Source organism: Sturnus vulgaris, chromosome 3, assembly GCF_052056855.1.
Source record: "Sturnus vulgaris isolate bStuVul1 chromosome 3, bStuVul1.hap1, whole genome shotgun sequence".
Taxonomy (NCBI): domain Eukaryota; kingdom Metazoa; phylum Chordata; class Aves; order Passeriformes; family Sturnidae; genus Sturnus; species Sturnus vulgaris.
Window position 1 is genome coordinate 88974874 of NC_142245.1, and position 15367 is coordinate 88990240.

At 34.5% G+C, this 15367-nt stretch overlaps 1 protein-coding gene across 1 annotated transcript in view; it reads left to right on the top strand.

Annotated features, from left to right (window-relative positions):
- The window catches only part of EYS (EGF-like photoreceptor maintenance factor), a 789024-nt gene that overhangs the window by 580989 nt on the left and 192668 nt on the right, over positions 1-15367 (top strand). The window lies entirely within an intron of this gene.

Below are 15367 nucleotides of genomic sequence, written 5' to 3' on the forward strand. Positions count from 1 at the left end.
TTGATTTCAGTTTTGCATGTTCACATTGCTGTTGGTCATGCATTGATTGAAATAAAAGACCGTACAGGGACAGTGGTATACATTAGGATTCTATTCTGGAATATGATAAGTTTGAACAGGGAAAAGTAGAAAGCAAAGGAAAACAGAGGTGAATTGCATTTGTAGATAATGAAGTCTTTCAGAAGTGCATATAATTTCAGTCATATGATGTACATGTCCTAGATTCCTGGAGGACATTATATATGGTATATATATTATATATTGTTGCGTATGACTTTTTTCCCTAGAATTTACAGAATAGGTCAATTAGTGTTCACATCCTTGCTTAAACACTATCCTCAAAAGCTGATGGCAACCCTCTAGATCATTAACTAAAGATCTGTGAGATCTGAACTCTACAGTCACCTCCACCACTAATCCCTTAATGAACACACATCCCACTCAAAGTCACAAAAAGAGTGAAAACCCACTGTCTAATGAGCTACCTGCCCCAATCCCAGGCATCTAAGCTTTTTCCAGTAAAACTTAATCTGAACACAAAATTCAGTTTGTTATCCCTGCACAGACCTGCCACCATTTTTATTTAGAACAGCAGCTGTGTGTCATCTCCTTGTCCAAACTTGATGAAGAAATAAATCTTTGCACCCTTCAAGGTCCCCAAAGCATTTTGTTTGCAACATGTTCTCTAAGTGCACTTAACAAATTGTTGTGGTTCTAAATCCTGCACAGAAAAGAAAACCCTGTCCTCTGTTGTGATAAACCCCAAGTAAGAATGAAGCAATGTCTCCTCTCTTGTCTTTCTGCATAGAGTTTCATCAGAAATTTTCCTAGTCAGAATTATGGTGTCCTTCAAAATGAGGGCATGTACTCTTGTCTGAGAAATTATGCCTCTCTGCAAAACAGAAATTCATAAGGTTGAAAGCAAGTGAGGAAGCTATTTCATGTCTTTCATTCAGATATTAACTTTTAACAATCACAGTGAAAAAAAAAATCATAATCTATCTCTTATATCTCCTCTGGTTACTAGATTAGGAAATTTTTCTCCATTTTGCATACGTATTAGAGCTTTGATACCCTAAATCATAGGCAAGAGGAAGTTCTGTTTTTTAAACTACTGAGTAAAAACGGGATAATTTAAAAATCAGGACTGTTACCATATTTTCTACTTTCTTTCATTCTTCTTAATAATACTTTCATTGATACAAGTGCTTACATACTTGAGCTTTTAGACACTACTCTTTTTTACAGCTTTTCCTATTGAACACTTTGTATAACCATTCCATTAAGTATCAATAGCCTTCAACAAGAAAAAAAAAATAGTGAGAAGAGCTTTGTCCAGTCTGTGTATATAACATAGAGAGGGATATAGACCTAAAAGAGGTGGCTTGTAATAAAAAAGCTTTCTTCCTTTGAGATTTCTATTAGTATACAATGCTGTGTTATCTATCATATTATAATCTATAGAACTACCTACCAAGATTCATTGAATCTTATATTGATTCTGATACTCCCCTTCATAGTTAATTAGCATACAAATATGGCATAATACAGCCATTAAAGATTGGTTTATTTGAATCAGAACTCAATGCCTGCAGACTAGGACTGTTTCTTGCAAATACTTATTGTGCATATATTACTGATTAGGTGAGTAAGATGTCATGACTCTTTGAATAGATAAGTTATGGATATAATCTTGTACATAAAAGGATGTTGGAAGAGTGTGAGCCTTCTCAATTCTCTATTCTAAGCAACATGCTCCTTTTATCTCCTTTTATCTTTTATTTCTGCTTCTTCAGAATGCTGCAGATGAGCCTAACAGTATCCAGCCCCATGCAGTCCACACAGACCTGGCACCATCCTGGTCCAAATCACAGTTATTCCTGTCTGGGAAAAGCTGAATTTCAACAATGGAAATTGTTGTACTTAGTCGGTTGAAATTCAGATTCCTTTCAACAGATAATTGAAATTATTCTGAATTTCCTTTGGTGGGGAGGGAAGTCAGTAGAAATTGACTGCTTGGAAGCCTGGCAGACATTCTTCTTACTCATTCTTGCTCTGTGACACACGAATTTCATTGCTGCTCACACCTGGCAGATAACATCATTGTTTGTTTTTCACTTTAGGTATAACCCACATTCACCTTGACACCCTCAGTTGTTAAATATAGTCTGCTTCCCTAAAAGCAGCTGTGAAGCTCAACTATTTTCCCCTTTTGCAAGACAGGCTTCTGGGGAGGATGAGTTTGTTTTGAGGAGAAAGTGACTGAAGAAAGTTGTTTAAAGAGGGCAATAATAGATTATATACTTTGGAAATACGAGTAGCAAGTGACTACTAAAATGCGTGGTGTCATTTATATTTTATTTTCAGAATTTGTATGGTTCCATAGATGCAGTTTTGCTACAGCCAGAGCTGCATAATAGTAGCAGAGAACTCTACGGTGTAACAATCTAAATTCTTCTGCAAGAACATCTCTGTATTTGTCACTCAGTGGCACTGTTTCTGTTCTTACTGTGGGAGTTTAATTGACCTTCTACTTATCATCACTTATTTGTAGACTTGTAATCCTTTTGAATGCCCTGCTTTTACATATTTAGCATGCTCTAGTGGCATTCCATTATCCTGCTGGGTTTTGTCCTTCTTGGTGACCCAGCTCCATGGATTACTTCATTATTGTGGACACCCTGACACTTCTTAAAATGTATGGGTTTTGAGTAAATTTTAAGCTTATGATTTTTTCATAGGATTGAAATTTACTCAAATGTGTTCTGCCATCTTTCTAACTGGTCCTGTTTGTATTTTAAAATGCCAAAAGGATGAGCTAATATGTGCAAGGAATATAGAGAGCTTTCAAAATCATATTTTAGAGATAGTTCATTAACCTTTTCAAAACTATTGAAATCACTTCGTCAGGACAAGACAGTACCTTTTGTAGGATACTATATACTGCCTGTTCCTTATCTCAGAGATTTACATTACTGTTTAAAAATATTTGGAATTAAGAAATGTAAAAAATCGAACCATAATATTTGTTTCCTTGGCATGCATATCTGACTATCTACTGTCTAAAATGCTAAACATATTATGGCAAGAATGCTATTTGTTGCTCTAAAGTTTGTATCCTTTAATGCAAATATCATACACCACAAGGGAGAGAGAATTATTTTAATTTGGTAGAACTAAATTGGAGATGGGGGCAACATGGAAATTACCTTTCAAGTCATTTTGGAAGCAGGTGTTAAATTCTGCTTAAATTCAAGATTATTGATATAGGCAGCACCAGGCAATTGGATATGATCAAAGACGGAAAACTTGCAATAATGTTTATCATTCTCATAAATATAAGATTTCTGTGCATGCTGAGAAGCATTGAGGTTTCAGACATGAGGCTTTAACTCAGTTAATCTTGCCCAGATCCTTCTGTTTTTCAGTGTATCACTGTTTAAGAGTGGAGTTCATAGGTAAACTACTACATGATATCACAAAGACAGAGAGCAGGTAGGAGGGTTGTACTGCTCTGAGAGCTCCTCAGAACTTCCTGACATTAAATGTAACCAAGGTAAAACAGGAAATGGCAGAAGGGAAACAGGAATGGCAGGTATGGGCAAGAGGAGTTTGATTCCCTGAGAGCAGACTGGCAGCCATAAAGTACTCTGAGCTATGCAGCTTTGCCTTTCAAGAGAGGTTATCATGGAATCGTATCAATTAGTAAAAGCAATCATCCAACAGATAGTTTTCTAGAATTATGCTACACTGTATAGTTATGGAAATCTTGGCAAATTTTATTTTATGATTCTCTTTAAATTATACCTGTTTCAGAGTTATGAATACATAAGCAATTTTGAAAGCTATTATATAACAACCAATAGTAGTAGTAGAAGGACAATTGAAAATAACAGATCTCTGATAACATTTTTTAAGAAATGAAATCTCTTTTTACTTGTTCTGAAGGAAGATACTTGTGATGTGTTAATGCAATATACAGCTTCTTCAACTGTTTCAGAAAATGTTACTGGAATAGATTTGCAGGATAAATGACTATCACTTCCAGATAGAGTTCAGATGACAGATATAAATGAAGCTTTGAGTCCCAGTATTAAAAGCTGGTGTTTACTGCAGTTCGTTTCTGTTTTAGTGTCTGGGAGCTATGACTCCTATATATTGCTGTAAGAGTTTACTGCAAGAGTTTACTGCATGTACTAAATTCAAAGGTTCCAAACACACACGGAAGAAATATACATATACATATACATATACATATACATATACATATACATATACATATACATATACATATACATATACATATACATATTCACCTGTACCTACCCAATCCCTATTTTTTTCATTACAAAAAAAAAAAAAAAAAATACTATCTATGAAACTGAAAAATACTGTTTTCCTAAGAGACATCTTACTGGTGGATGTAAATGTACAACAATGAACTGGACTCTCAAAGAGGAGCTAATAAGCTAAGTTCATTACTGTCCATTGGACAGAATTGTGATAGAATTTTTTTAATATTTTGCTTTCCTATTAATTTACCTTTATATGTGTTTCCAGGCTGAAACTGAGCTTTATTTTAGTAAAAACACTGATTGCTATTCGCATTTTGGAAAAAGGCTCTTGATAGTGCATTACCCAAGTTCCATTCCATCAAGAGGACTGATGGGCTTCCTAATATATGGCAATTTTCTCAGGAGCTTTCAATACACTTTGGAGAGCTCTACATGTTCTCAGTAAGCCCCCAGTTCCACTTTCCCCTCACTCATGCACTCATGCACTTTCCAACAAGCTCCAAATCCCCTTCCTCATGTGTGAATACTCCTTTTTCCATTCTGTAGTTTTCTGTAATATTTTTACAAAAATCTCCACAGACCACAACACATTTGTGAAGTCAGCCTCCTGTGCAATTTCTTAGCATTTTTCCACTGTGGAACTTCTTGTTTTTCGACATATTATAAAACAACACAACTCAGAGCATCTGACACAAGACATCTGAAGGTGTTTGACATCTGTCTTTGGAATGAGTTGCATATTTTAAAAAGGGGAAAGTTCATCTGCTGGAAGATATTTTTCAGTCAGTTACCAAAGTCCTACTATTGTCTCTCTACTTTCCAAGGAAAGTGTTTTTCCTGGTGCATGCTCTATGCTGGCATCCTAAGAGTCTACAGAAAACTCAGGTCGGCTTGAAGAGTTTCTTCATATGAATCCACCTGAACTGAAAAATTTAAAGTCAATCAAACATACAAGCTGGCTCAAAATCGAAAGGGAGATCATAGAGTTTCAAGCTTCAGCTCTTCTATCCACTTACATCTTAGTTTATTAATAAATGCAAGATCCTGTAAAAAGCATTGAGCTTCTGTTATATGCGAGAAACTACCAGACAAATTCTTACATCCCAACATCTCAATTCTTACATTATTTGCATTTGTGTTTTCTTCTTAACATTTTAAAGTTATGTGCTGTTATATTCTGAAACAAAAGAGAAAAAAAAAAAAACAATACGCAGTGCCCATCAGCATTATAGAAGAAAATGATTAAATGAAGAATACTAACGCTACTTAGTTTTATTTATTCAACAGGTTTTATGAGTTTCCTCTGGTTAACATGGAGATAGGCCTAAATGTCTCAGGAATACAGAACTGAAAATAAAGCTTCAGAAATACAATTCATTTGTATTCACCACATACATCATGCTTGATATTATGTTAATACCATTTCTGTACAATTCTAACATAGAGAGTGATAACAGGAATTTGATCTTCTTTATGCATTTATTTTGTTACTTTTTCCCTCTCTCATTTATTGCTTTTGCTGGCTGATAACTTCTGTGTGTTTGTCTCTTACTCCTTTTCCAGGGCTGGGTTACTTTCATATGCTTTCATCCCTTCACTTGATTTGCTCTTCTTGATTTCCCCCATCTTTTGCATTTGTTTGCAATATTTTCTTTTCTTTTGTGATTTTTGCTGTCCTGTACAATTTCCTTTCTTCTCTCTGTGCCTACATGAATTCTATTCTTCTGTTACCTTGTTTTCCTTTTCTGGCACTCCTGTCCAGAGAATGACTTTTCAGTGATAGAATTCAGTGTTAAAAAAAAAAAAAAAAAAAAAAAAAAAAAAGGAAGAAAGAAAGAAGTGACAGATGTAATCTTCCTGACTGTTATAAATCTACAAAATCACTGTAAAATATTATACAAGCCCTTTATCTCAATCTTTTGAAGTATTCTGTGAAATTTGTTTCTGATGGATATTAGATAAATCCATGTGTTAAATATATGCAGGTGAGATAATATGTGTTTGTAAACATTACATTTCTCTGCTGGTTTCTGGAAAAGATTGCCTCTCATCAGCATACCACAAAACTATTATTAATCTTCTTTAGGAGAACTCTCTATTTCTAGATTAATAATAGTACTTGGCGATGTTTATCTTGACCTTAATTATCCCTCTATAACTTTAGGCATATGCATTATACCAAGAGAAAATTATTTCTTAATTCTGTCAACAGACTTCAGTTGCAGTTACTGTCCATTAGTGTGTGTCTGTAATGAACAATTGTAATGAGACTGTAATTTCTGCTGAAATTGCCAGGTACTTGCATGGAAACTAAGACAAGTATTAAAGGATACCATGCATTTTTTCCTTTCATTTTTATCAAGAAGTCATTTGCAAGCATATATGTCGATATATGCATACAATGCCTGAGACAGTTTGTTACTCAAAATAATACCTCCGTTAAATATTTTGGAAAACACCCCAACACAGCTGTGAAAAAAGGAAATATTTTTGTGAATAAGACTCACAGGTCGGGTTTTTTTAATGAAATTGTCTTTCTACTACTGCTCATGTGTACTTCATTATTTTATAAGGTATTGATTTAATGTATTAAAAAAAAGGCTCCACTGATGGAGTGCTTTTGCACTACAGTCACACCTTTGGATCTATTTTTGTTCATTTATATAATATTTAATGTTTCCAGTTATTGGTGGTTCTTACTCTAGGCTACTAAATTGATTAATTGAATTTATAAAGCCTCTTTCACCTCAAATGCAGAACCGTTGCATATAAACTGGTCCCTTCATGCATCACAGAGTCACAGATTCACAGAAACGCAGGATGGGTGAGGCTGGGAGGGACCACACTTTTAGCAGAACACTCAGTATAGAGCAAAATTTGTTCACAGTACTGTGTCCAGATCTGGGGTGCCCAACAGAAGAAACACATGGATCCATTTGAACAAGTCCAGAGGAGGTCACTAAGTTGATCAGAGGACTGGAGCACCTCTCCCATGAAGACAGATGGAGAGAGCTGGGACTGTTCAGCCTGGAGAAGGGAGGGTTCTGGGAAGACCTTACTGGACCCTCCAGTACCTGAAGGGTGCTTCTAAAAAGGCTGGGGAGGGACTTTTTATTAGGGCATGTTGTGCTAAGGACTGGCTTTAAATTGAAGATTTAGATTAGGTGTTAGGAAAAAAATCCTTTCTGTTGGATGTTGAGGCATTAGAACAGATTGCCCAGAGAAGCTGTGGATGCCCCATCTCTGGAATTTCAAAGGCTAGGTTTAATCAGACTTTATGCTGCCTGGTCTAGTGGGAGGGCTTGGTCAATGACAGTAGAGAGTTGGAACTAATTGATCTTTAAGATCCCTTCCAACCCAAATCCTTCTATAACTCCGATTCTAACTACTTCAGGAAGGAAAAATATGTGTTAAAGACTTCTGTTACAGCAAGAGTCTCTGTCTGCTATGGCCTCTTTACACCCAGTGGTAGAGTCAAAGCCCCACAAACTATACTTGGTGTACAAAGTTGCTGTGTCCATCTAAAGCACATTCACAAATCCTGGAAGTGAGAGAGATTGCCTGTCAGATGTCTGTTCACTTGGTCATCACGAGGTTTTATGTATGAGGTAAGAGAGTCAAGGATGTGACAGAGCTCAGTGGACCAGCATGGGGAGATCCTGGGAGGCATTACAGTCCAAAGGACAGCTCAGTGAATCCTCCATACTTGGAGCTTCCTCACTGTCAGGATTGATCAGAATTAGAAGGCAGCTGAGATGGTTGGAAAGCCCATGGCATTCTTTCAACCTTTTTTACCCGTGGATTATGTGGTTATTTAATGGTTGGAGAAGTGCAGGATTTCAGCTGTATATTTTTAGCTGCATTTATGTCAAGGATCATAGTTGCAGAAACACTACAAGTCGCCACAACATTTGGGTTGTTCTAGGTTATCAACAGTGTTCATTTCCTTTTGCCAAATGGCTTTGAATATCTACATTTTCCTGGAAATTCTGTCATCCAAAAAAGCACTGTGGTTGAACATTATTAGCTTTTGAAATGTAAAAGCATAGAAAAGCACAAGAAAATATATTTTTAAAATTTATGATCTTTAAATATATCTTCATCTATTTTTTCATTAATTAATGTAACTTTTTCATTTTAGATTTCAGCACAGCTTCCCCCCAAAACAAATATTATTAATGTGAAAATAGAAGATATTTCCAAGAATTAAAACAAAAAGGTTCAGAACATATCAACTTTCCTGCAAAACTTGAAGAGATTCACAGAACAGAAGCTAAATTTAAAGCCATTTTTCAAAGTTCTTAAAATCTTACTACACGTTTTTTACTATATTAATATCATGCATCATAGCCATTGAAATAATCTTTAAAAATTTTAGCTTAATTCTTAAGAAAAGTTATCTAAGTGACACAAGACATCAAGTGGTAGGGTTCAGTAGCTTCCTGAAATAATTACTTGGGCTTCTAGCCAGACAGATATGTGAATAATAAAATAATTTTCTTCTACTACTTAAAATAGTAAAAAAAAAACCTCAGTTTTGTTCTGTGCACCTAAAACTTGGTTTTAAAGATGGGTGCATGTATGGTTTGCCAAATTTTTGCTTTTAGAATATTTTCTTATATATCTGGTCTTATGTCTATTATGAGCAGTGGTTAAGAAAAGCTAAGTATGTAAAATGATTAATTGTCTGAAAGCAATCAAATGGGAAAGAAATTATCTTGCATGCTTTCTCTATTGAACTACAGTCACACTTAACTTTAGTGCTAGCATTTGCTGTCATTCCAATTACAGAAACCTGGAAATGGAGAGGTGTTTTTGTTATATACTCAGAAATAATTAAACTTTGGAGCAGGTTTCCATGACTTCCGAGTTACGTGCAGAAAGTGCCTCATAATGAAGCTGTAGTTGCTCCTGGTATTATACCAGACTGCATTGTGAAGAGAGGCATATTAGAGAAACTCAATAAGAATAAAAGTCACATTGAAAGAAATAATTTGCCTACTGCAAACTTGAATTGCTATAATACTTTCTCTTTGACTTTTAAATTTTATACAGAAGTAATAAGAAATCTTCAGAGTTGCTTTCAGCTGCTCACAGCCAGAATGACAAGAGAAAAGTTTGGAAGTTCGGTTTTATTCTGTCGGGCAGCATTCTGCTGGTATCCATTATATGTCCTTCACTGCGTTGGTAAATAGACCATGGACTTTGTGACTTATAAATTATCTGTGGGTTTGTAAAAATGTCATTTAACAAAGCTAGAAGTGAAGCAATCATCATGATAAAACCTTGTGTGATTTTATAGAAAATAAAATCCATCACAAATAATCCACTATTTTCTATATTTTCCATAATTAAAAAGATCATTTGAACTTCTCTTTGGCAGAACACTTTTTATAACAATGGTTTGTTTCAAATCTAAAAGTTATCAAGAATCAAAAGTTTAAAAACAGGAGTCCCTTACATTCTTGAAATCAAAAATATATTCTCTACAATGTTATGCATTGTGAACATAAAATCAAAATCAAAATTTGATATATTAACATGCAATTAACTTAATAAAAGGTATTTAAATTAAAGCTCATGTAAAATTGTTCAAACATTGCAGATTTAGTTGAAAAGCCTGAAAAAAAGCAATATTAGTAACTTTTTTGAAATTAATTTTGTACAAATCTTCATATCTGAAATAATTTAAACAGGACAAACCACAAGGGGGAGTGATGTCCTGAAGAGTTACTTTTAGTTAATTAGACAAGAAACTGAATGTAAGCTTCTGGAGAAAAAATGATAAATGATATTTCTCTGTGTGTGAGCAAGAAAGGAGGAAGACAATTTCCTTTCTGTGTAAACTATTGATTGTGATATTGGTTATCCTGTATTTCATTGTGTCCTGATGTGCAATGTAGCAGAACCTAGAAACCATAAAAGATGAAAGATATAATTCAATAACCCTCAAAGAAATTGGTGACATTTTTTATAAAAACGGATGCAGAAAGATACTTTAGTAATTCAGTGTCTCAGGTGTTTTTGCTGAAGTATGACTGTGGGGATTGTGGTCCATACAAAGGTAACACACTTGTTTAATGAAGAGAAGCACAGGATGCAGAGTAACTTTCTTTAGCTCAGCAGACACCAGCATGTTAGAACAAATGGCTGAAAGCTGTAACCAAAGGTCTGAAGTATAGCTGTAGTATAAATTACGATACTTGGTACAAACTACCAATTGAAATGGTGGCTTCTTCCTGTGTTGTTTTGTTAAGATTATGCTTCATGTCCTTCTAGAAAGGGTTCTCTAGGCAGGCATAACTTAGTTCAGCTGTAAATGCAGGAAGTGCTAAGACCTGAGATGAGCAGAAGAGATTGAACGCCAATGTAACCTGCATTTGAAAAAAACGTGATTATGTGCAGAAAGGAATTAAAGGATAAATAGGCAGTAAAGAATAAATGCAAAACACATGATGAGACATGGCTGCATATCTGATGTGTGCTGCTGAGTCATAAATTGCCTTACATTCTTATTATCAAATCTCTGCATCTTAGATACCCTCATTCCTAGGTCCTACAATATAAAATATTAAATAAACTGAAGTAATATGTAATTATTTATTTTAAAATATAATTAACTGTTATTCTAATAAATTCTTACTTAAATGACTTGGTGAATCAGGTAGTATATATATTGGCTGATTAATATAAGAGGAAGTTATTATCTACAGTGAATAAATGGGTTTCTCTAGAGAGCTAAGCAAAATTTTATTTTCTGTGCAGGATAGGGATTGTTTGTTTAAGGTTGTAATATTAAGTAATGCAAGACTAGAAAGATATATCATCCTTCAAAAGACCTTGGTTGTAAAGTTAAGAAAACAATCTTATCTCCACAACCACTGGATTGCAGCAGAAAAACAAATATATTAACCAGTAAAAAAACCATGAATTTCCCTCCAAAATTCATATAAATATTTTACAATTACCTAATTTCTCAGGACCTTAATTGATTTTAAATAGTTTATATGTTATTTTCTGAATCTGTAACCTGCAGAACTGTTTAATCATATTCTGTCTGACTCTTGCTCTGCAGTACTGTAGATAAACAGTGCATCAGTGCCCCCTGCAGCCTTAATGCACTTGTATAACAGTTAAAAAAACCCCAACACTATTGATCTTTGTTGAAATAACTATTCAGAAAAAGAACAGCTTTAAATCCTGTTGTATCCTTTCCTTTTTTCTCCTTCCTTCTTTAAAAGTAAAATCGTGGCTCTCAGGTAAAAAAAAAAATTCTTCAGAAATGGAGCCTAAAATTCAAGACAGACCTTGATATATTTGTGAGAATAAAAAGTCCCCCTTTTTAACATTCAAATACACTGGTATATGAAAAGCACAAACCATAAGCATAAGAAATTCAGAAGATATGTGTAAACTTTAAAAGGAATAGTTATAAAAAAGAAAGACATTCTTACTCTCAGAAGACAAATTCCTGTAATGTGTAGAATGTTCAGAGAATAGAGAAATGCTGCTTCATCTGTGCTAAATGGTATGTATTTGTGCATCTTCATGTATATTTTTGAAAATTTGCTCAAAATTGAATATATAATATAAAGATAAGGGATTTGTTTCCTCTCATTCACCTCCTACACACATACGTCCAAAGTCATTGGCAAATTTCTAGATGCACTGTTAGTTATGGGCATAAAGATTTCTTTTGAAGCTTTGAAGTTTCAGTGAAGCAATGGTTGGCAATAGCAGAAATCTAAGGCAGTTTATCTATGAATGGGGAGAAGGAAGTCATTCAGCTCATAAAACCATGAGTTATTAAAATTTCCAACAGTGCCAAAAAGAGGACATGAACATATATAAAATTAATTTTAAGAAAACACCTATCTCTATGCAGTGTGTGAATTTGTTGAGATTTATGTGCTTCTGACCAGTTTTCTGAAGCCAAATTTCCCTATTTTCCCTCTCTATATCCATGCTAAAATTAAGAGGTAGATAGGAGATGCTGCTGCACTGCTAGAACCCATACACGGTCCTACTTGACAAAAAAAAAGGTGACTTGGCATTCCTTAACTGCCAAAAAATTCCATATTTAAATAGCAAGATATAATGTGATATTTTTACATCTGTAAGGATGAAGGCTGGAGGCCAAATTACATTATTCACTTGCAAATGCATTAATTTCTCAGAACTAACTGTCTAACACAGTTCACTGATGTTATAAAATTGAGTAAGTATTGTATGGGAACGATAGGAAATGATTAAATCTCTTCTGGGCACTATAAACACAAGTGTGACACCAGTAGCTGGCTTCCAGCATTTATCAATTATAAAATCCATTTCATAAACCAGAAGATATAAAGTATTCTTGACTGAATTAATGTATATGAAAGAAATCTGGCAGCATTCAGAACTCTTAAGTGTCAAGATAGTTTTGGTTGCAAGTGAGATTAGTTTTATTTACAATAAATACCTTTTCCACCTCAGAATAACTTCATAATATAAGCAGAGTAAGGTAAATTCTCTAATTTGGGAGTACAGCCCTGCAACCTTTGACAGATTTTTATCAAATTAGATTAATCGAATAAAATTACTGTCTTTTACATTAAATGGTACATTTATTCCTCCTAAGCCCTCCCAAAACCTTTGCAAATGGCAAAGCACAGTCTACTTGCCTTGGTAGGTTTTATTTTTCATAATTTAATTCTATAGCTTAGATATTTTAGGCCTTGATTACTAAATGAATTGTCAAAATTTTTCACAAGGAAACCAAGTATTATTATTTTTTTTTAATTAAAAAAGTAAGCAAAACATACTTCTATCTTGCACATGCATCTAACATCTTTTAACTCCTGACTGCATTCATTAAGTTGTATTGTTTACATGGTGATGAGCATTCGGCTGATATTATTATATCTGACCTGCTTTGATACAATGGCCCTCTTAAATCACTAATATCAATGCTTTAAATACAGCTCCCCTTCATGATTTAAAGTTACTCAAGAAAGAATGGCTGAAAAATACAGCTCAGATTGTAGGTAAAAATGAGAAGCATTCTCTGCCGTTGAGAATAATCTCCCAGTTTTGCCTCAAGTTTCTTTTTTATTCCTGCTTTGAGACTTGTTTTGTAGTTGGAAAGACCAATTAGTTTGGCAAGTGGTGTTGCCTATTGCCAAGTTATAGCCAGGTACCCAAACCATCAATGACATAACATTTGGGTTCAGGTAGTGTTTAACATAAACAAAAGCTGTTAGGATCAATGGATGCAAAATATCTAAAACTTCCAATGTTACCCTGGAACAGCATGACCACCTGATAATTTCAATATTAAATGGTTTTAGTTTATTTTGTTTTCTACCTCGCTATGATTTTGCCCTCTCACAACCTTTGGGTTGACAAGAAGATGGGAGGCTATGAATAATCCATTTATAACATTTTTCTGCCAAATAATTCACATCAAGGAAAGTCAACTCCTTAATTATTCCTTAATTATTCGTAATCTTAATCAAAAGTGAATAGTTTAATGCAGAGCAGTGGCATTTTCTTCTGCTGCACTTGATTTTAGTCCCTGTGCAGTCTTGAATATTGCTCATATGTTGAAAGGAAAGACAGAAATCTGCTGACAAGGCATCTGGAGTTTCCTTATTTCTTGTTTGTGGACTGTTGTTTTTTCTTCCAGTTATTCACACTAAAAATAAAGCTTCTCAGTCTTGATAAGGTTGCCTGTTACTATCCCTCCATATTTAAGGATTTTCCTATGTCAGAGTCACATTCTGTTACGCATGTTAAAGTAACAGCAGTTTCTTCATTACAAACTTAAACTGCTTAAAGTGTTAGAAAGATTACTTTAGGTTGTAAAAAGGTAAGGTAAGCTGCATTCTTTCCTGTAAAGGAAAATTTATGGTTTATAAGAAATGTTTTTAAGAAATATTTTCCGTATGTAAAAGGTGTTTGGGATTTTTTTCAGCTATATAATCAAAACATAAATAATTTTAAGTGTGGCATAGTGAGCAGAAGTAGGAATTTTTCCTCACTCATCGCAGTTGTTTTATTTAGCACCATCCCTAGTCAAGGAGAAAGTTGGTTACTTTTCTTAGAATGTGATGAGCTGGAGATCCCTCTCTCTGCATATAGACTGTCCACGGGGAGAACCGTGGTGGTCAGCTCAGGAAAGTTTTGAAGCTCTTAGGCAGATAATATTTGACAAAGTGAATTCTTCCTGCAGTTTTATTTGTGGATAAAATTTCTTCAAATATTTAGTAGGAAAATGACTATATTGGGTGGAATTTTGATGCCTTGGAGAATTGGGAATCAAAAAGAGATTGAGCATGAGGTCATAAGAATTAAACTTCTTAATTACTTTGTTATTGATGGTTCTCCTTGGTGCTCTCAACATCATAGTTACAGTATTTGTTCACTCTCAGGTAAAGTCAGCATGCTCCTTACAAAAACACATTTGGGCCAAAATTCAAAGTTTTCCAGTTGCATGAAAGATAAATATTACTTATGCCAGCATTTAACATTTTTCCTTTAGGAAAATCCTGCTAGCAAGAACATAACATTTTTTAGTGTACTCTTATAGTCATTCCAAGAAGGAAAGTCATCTACCAGCATTGCATCTTACACTGGGACATGTTAAAATATGATATTGCTGTAGGAAAAAAAATATTAAATTGTAAACAATAGCAGTCAGCAGATAAAAGGACACACATATGAATATCCAAAACTGAACTTTTTAATTCTTAAACAGAAACCTCCTACTTCAATCAATACGAGTGGTTGTACAGTTTGAAAATGTCTGGACCGAACAATAGTAGCAGACCCTGAAGCCTGCAGTTAATAAAGTGACATGATATAAAAGCATAATTTGGGAGGCTGATCTCACACTGTGTGCACAGAGAGACTATTGGTGGTCGGAGCTGTCTGGGGCACACAGCAACCACGAAATGGTAGAGTTTTCAATTCCCATTGAAGTAAGGAAGGAGATCAACTAAATCTCTGTCTTCGACTTACAGAGGGTGGACTTTGGGTGCCTCTTCAGTACTCTACTTCAGGAAGTCCCTCAAAAACCAGTTTTTAATAAC